The following is a 5924-nucleotide window of genomic DNA, read 5'->3' on the forward strand; positions in this document are numbered from 1 at the left end:
TGCAAATATCTTGAAAGTGCTGCACAAAATAACATTGAGCCCTTTGCTATTTTCCTGTCTGCTCCATTTTCCTCAGACTTGAGATGTGCAAATTTGGAGTTTGAAGGTGGTAAAAACAGTGACTGCAGATGCTGGAAACCAGATTCTGGATTAGTGGTGCTGGAAGAGCACAGCAGTTCAGACAGCATCCAAGTAGCTTCGAAATCGACATTTCGGGCAAAAGCCCGAACTGCTGTGTTCTTCCAGCATCACTAATCCAGAAAGTTGGAGTTTGGTTGATTTCTCATCGGTCCATTTGGGGAGAAATGGGAGGCGGGATCAATTTATCAAGCAGCCAACAATTTAGCATGAGATGGAAGGGGTAAAAAACAATCAGTGAGCATCTGACACTCAGAAACACACACTATGCGAGGTCAGGGTGCAGTATTTAAAGGCTGCCATTGGCAACCTGCATGTGGGGCCCCAGTGGCCTAATGGATAAGGCACTGGCCGCCTAAGCCAGGGATTGTGGGTTCAAGTCCCATCTGGGGTGTCTCTGTGGCTTATCCTCCATTTCTAATCTATTTTGGAAAAATCCCTATCTCTGCATTCAGTTGATGGTCAGTGGTATCCAACATGATCTTGCACAAGATTTTCGGGGATCTGCAGGATTGAATGTTGAAGTTGGTGATCAAGTGGCTGCTGTCTCTGGATCGGGACAATATTCCTGAGAGTGTGGTTAGAGGGGTTGCTTTTGGAAGCCAGCTCTCATCACACTCTCATCAACAAACCAACCCTTCAACACTGATCCCTCCAGAACATCGGATATTACTGACAGAGAATACCCTTGCCAACGTTTATAGGTGCACCATCGACAGCATTCTGTCTGGATGTATCACTACCTGGTTTGGCAACTGCACCATTCAAGATCGGAGATGGTTACAGAGAGTGGTGAACTCGGCCCGGACAATCACAAAGGCCAACCTCCCATCTATAGAATCCATCTCCGTCTTCACTATCCTATTGATCTGTGACTCTACTTTCAAGGAGCTATGAACCTACACTCTAAGGCGTCTTTGTTCAGCAACACTCCCTGGGACATTCCCATTAAGTCTATAAGCCCAGCTAAGATTTGCTTTCCCAAAATGCAGCACCTCACATTGATCTAAATTAAACTCCACCCATCACTCCTCAGCTCATCGGCCCTTCTAATCAAGATCCCGTTGTAATCTGAGGGAACCTTCTTTGCTGTCCACTACACCTCCAATTTTGGTGTCATCTGAAAACTTACTAATGATACTAACATATATATAAATGACGGAAAGTAGTGGACCCAGCACTGATTCTTGTGGCACTCCATTGGTCACAGGGCTCCAGTCTGAAAAACAACCCTCCACCACCATCCTCTGTCTCCTACCTTTGAGCCATTTCTGTATCTAAAGAGCTAGTTCTCCCTGTATTCCATGAGATCTAACCTTGCTGATCAGCCTCCCATGGGGAACCTTGTCGAACGCCTTACTGAAGTCCATATAGATCACATCCCTCGCTCTGCCCTCATCAATCCTCTTTGTGACTTTTTCAGAAAACTCAATCATGTTTTTGAGTCATGATTTCTCCAGCATTTTCTCTCTTTCAGATTTCCAGCATTCACAGCATTTAGCTTTTATTGGACAGCTTGCCATTTCACTTGGCAATGAAAAACGTTTTGTGATTTACACATGAAAGAACTGAAACCAACCTGGTCATTCTAAAAGATGAGAGACTTCACACACAATCCAGATGTTTTTCAACATATAATTTCAGTGACATCACAATGTAAACTTTTGCCATAAATTCTGTGTCTTACAATCTTATACTCCACAACCACCTGACGAAGCAGCAGCGCTCCGAAAGCTAGTACTTTGAGATAAACCTGTTGGACTACAACCTGGTGTTGTCTGATTTTTAACAATGATTATTCGAAGCTTGCACAAGGTAATTCCAGGATTTGGGAGATCTTGGGGTGAATTGTCTGAAAGAGACAGCACAGCCACAATGGGCTGAATGCCTGCTATGATTCTGTTGATTTGTCCTCAATGCAGCTGTTTGCAACATCTCCACTTACTCCTTCCCCACTAACTGCAAATATCTTCAAGGTGCTGCACAAAATAACATTGAGCCCTTTGCTATTTTCTTGTCTGCTCCATATTCCTCAGACTTGAGTTGTGCAACATTGGAGTTTGGTGAATTTCTCATCTGTCTGTTTGGACACAAATGGGAAGCGAGATTGATTTATCAAGCAGCCAACAATTTAGCATGAGATGGTAGGGGTAAAAAACAATCAGTGAGAGTATAACACTCAGAAACACACAGTATGATATGGCACTGGCCTTCTAAGCCAGGGCTTGTGAGTTCGAGTCCCATCTGGGGTGTCAGTCACTTGCCCTTTGTCAACTTGACTTCTAATCAACTTTGGGAAAATCTCTAGATGGAAAGTGGTGCCCAACATCTTCTTGCACAAGATTTGCAGGATTGAGGTGAATTTTCTGAAAGAGAAAGCACTGTCACAATGGCTTAAAACCTGCTGAGATTCTCCTGGGGATGGCATGGTGGCTCAGTGGGTAGCACTGCTGCCTCACAGTGTCAGGGACCTGGCTTTGATTCCTCCCTTGGGTGTCTGTTTGTGTTGAGTTTGCACATTCTCTCCATGGGGGACTCCGGGTGCTTTGGTTTCCTCCCACATCCGAAAGATGTACAGGTTCGGTGGATTGGCTTTGGGGAATGCAGCGTGAGAGGATCGGGGTTGGGCCTGGATGGGATGCTCTTCAGAGGGTCAGTGTGGATGTGATGGGCTGAATGGCCTGCCCTTCTCACGCGAGGGTTTTTATGAACAGGTTTGGAGCAGATGGTCAGAGCTCCACTGCAGGACCCAGTCAAGGCTTTGCTAAGGGTTTGGCGTTCAGGTGTGTTTTCCTCTTCTCCTGTCCCTGGTCTTCCAGAATCTTCTGTGGCTTTGGCCAATACGATCATGAGCTGGGTTCACATCATCCAATGGGGTCATACCAATACCCTTGACTCTTGTCATGCCAGGAGCTACAAAGTGGATTGACTCAGGCTGACACTTCTCCAATATACAACCCTCAGTCTGGTTGGAACTGGTTCTTCTTGAATCTTTGTAGCTCTTTGATCTTCGTTGCACTGTTCTCTGGAGCTGATAGCTGCTGTTTAATTTAGTTTGGCCAATTTTCTGTCAGGTCAAATATCTCCAGCTGAGGATCAATTGAGAATGCCTGATTTTGTTGCCATGGTCACGTGACCACACAGGATTGAGATCAGCTGCACAGTGAAGGTTTCAACAAACTCAAAAACCCAAATAAGATTTGAGCTCACAATCTCTGGTTTAGGAATTTGGTGCCTTTCCCAAGAGATCACTGGGGCTCCAACAGATGGGTCTACCTATCTATGGACAAATGACCTTCTGTTTTGGTTGTGTTGGTGTCAGTCTAAGCTATATTCTGTCAACATTACCAGCTGAACCCCAGATTACCTGCATGTTTGGTATTTATGATAAGGTCCAATATGTCAATGGAAATGATTCAAATCTGGGTGTTCAAGGTTGGAACTGATGGGGCTGTGGCTATGCATTTGGGCCCTTACCTTTCTTAGTCAAGGTATTGAATACAATTGCAAGGAGGCTATGATGGAGATGTGAGGTAGTTCGGCCATCGTTGGAGAACACAGATTGGACAAACATTTGTTGGAAGGCAACTGCTGAAAACCACCAGGCTCTGAGTCAGAGTCGGGGTTCACCAACAGAGTTTATTGTCCAAGGAAATCCCGGAGCTCCGGGGAGAGAGCAGCACCAACAGCACAGTGGTCAGCTGTGATTCTTCTCTCAACCCGGAGCACATGGTCAAGATACTGTGATACATTTTGTGATATAATAGGTCAGTGATGAGGTTATTGTCTCTGTAACATGGCTTGTTTATTGTAAACATTGCAGAATCCTTGATCGTTTCGGTGCAGTTATTGTCAGTTCCAGCGTGGCCTTTGTTAAGTTCAGTGCAGTTGTCAGTTTCAGCGTCTGCGCGGAAGTCCGTTGCTGTAGTAATGGGCGCTCATCGCTCTTCCTGAGAAGGCCGATTACTGCAGCCTTGGCTATTATCCCTCTGTATTGAGTCTGTATCTAACAGTTAGCATTTCTATCAAAGGTGTTGTCTGACCCAGACCCTTTGGCGGGCAGTGTATGTTCTTCATGTGTATTGTCTCTCCCATCCGCCTTAAACTAATCAACTCGGTTGTGAGTGCATTGTGCTGGCATTCTGGTGCCCCCAGGCAGTGTCTGTGTTTGCTCTGCTGTCTCTCTCCACATTGTGGTCTGGCGGTCATCTTGTGTGTCAAATGGCCGACTTATGGCTCAGCGGCCATCTTGTGCATCCGTCTGCCTCGTGTCACCCTGCACTGTGCCATTTCCCACTTCCCTCCCCACTTTGTGGTCAAGGAGGCGAGGGTATTAACTGGAACAATCCATGCTGGGCCATTGGAATCTCCTTCCTGTCCCGATATAGGGCTGGCTCTCTTCCACAAAGGGGGGTCTCGCAAGTTCGGGCAGATCTTCTCTCTCTCCAAAATTTGTTTTTTTAAAAAATAGACTTTATTCATAAAAAAGCAAATAGAAATGCATACACAGGTTCTAAACCAGTTGTGTACAGTCTATGCAGAGAGAAAAGAACCAACAAAATACTGGAATTTTGACATTTCTCAAAGTTCTGTGTCGTGAAAAAAACAGCATTTTGTACATGGGCAGGAACCGATCTCTGTTCATTGTCAGGCACCAAGAGGGTCTGAGAACTGAAAGGACGATGTGATCATTTGTCAGAAAGACCTGAGACTGTGTTGTTTCCCTGTTACACCTTGGCAGCAGCTGCCCGAAACTTTAGTGTGTCCCTCAGTGTGTCGTTACAGATCTTGGAATATGCTCGGCTGCAGCGCTCGTTTAAGATCAACTATTCCCAGTGGAGTATTGGCACTGAGTTTTTGTGGCTTAATGGGTAAGACTGTAGCTTCTGATGTAGTGGATTGGAGGTTCAAAACCCTTTTGCGGTGTTGACTTTTTAAGCCTGGTCTTTGTGGTGGCTGATTTTCAACCCATATCAACTCCATCTCAATCCAAATTGACTGGATTTTTCAACTACTCCGTTAAAAATCACTTGCCTGCTTCGAGATTATGGAAAATGCTCTTTAGTAGAAACTTGCACAAGGAAATTCCAGGGTTTGGGAGATCTTGGGGTGAATTGTCTGAAAGAGACAGCACATCCCCAATGGGCTGAATGCCCGCTAAGATCCTGTTGAATTGTCCTCAATGCAGCTTTTTGCAAAATCTCCACTTCCTCCTTCCCCACTGACTGCAAATATCTTGAAACTGGTGCACACAATAACATTGAGCTCTTTGCTATTTTCCTGTCTGCTCCATTTTCCTCAGACTTGAGTTGTGCAACGTTGGAGTTTGGTGGATTTCTTGTCTGTCCATTTGGGGAGATTTGGGAGGTAAGATCAATTTTATCAAGCAGCCAATGATTTAGAATGAGATGCAAGGGGAACAACCAATCAGTGTGAGTATAAAACTCAGAGAAGAACACAATATGAGAGCTTCAGGGTGCAGTACTTATAGGCTGCCATTTTAACTATGCACATGTGGCCCCAGTGGTCTAATGGATAAGGCACTGGCCTCCTCAGTCTGGAATTGTGGTTCAAGTCCCATCTGGGATGGCTAACTTTTAAGCTTTGTCTTCATGACTGATCTTCTTTGTCTGATGTCAAATCGAATTCTCATCTCCCCTGGAAACGTCCCCAGGTCTGTTTTGGGTTTGGTGGGATGTTGTGTCAGAAAAATACAGAACTTTGTGGGGTCTGCAGGATATGGGGCTAAATCACCCCTCTCTCTATGTCGGACTTGGAGGGATCAG

General features: G+C 45.3%; 1 non-coding gene across 1 annotated transcript; it reads left to right on the forward strand.

The window, feature by feature from the left end:
• Positions 1-459: 459 nt before the first annotated feature.
• Positions 460-532, forward strand: trnar-ccu (transfer RNA arginine (anticodon CCU)). Its single transcript has one exon. It is a non-coding gene; the product is annotated as a tRNA-Arg (tRNA).
• Positions 533-5924: the final 5392 nt, after the last annotated feature.

The sequence above is a fragment of the Chiloscyllium punctatum genome, chromosome 18 (genome assembly GCF_047496795.1).
Source record: "Chiloscyllium punctatum isolate Juve2018m chromosome 18, sChiPun1.3, whole genome shotgun sequence".
Lineage (NCBI taxonomy): Eukaryota > Metazoa > Chordata > Chondrichthyes > Orectolobiformes > Hemiscylliidae > Chiloscyllium > Chiloscyllium punctatum.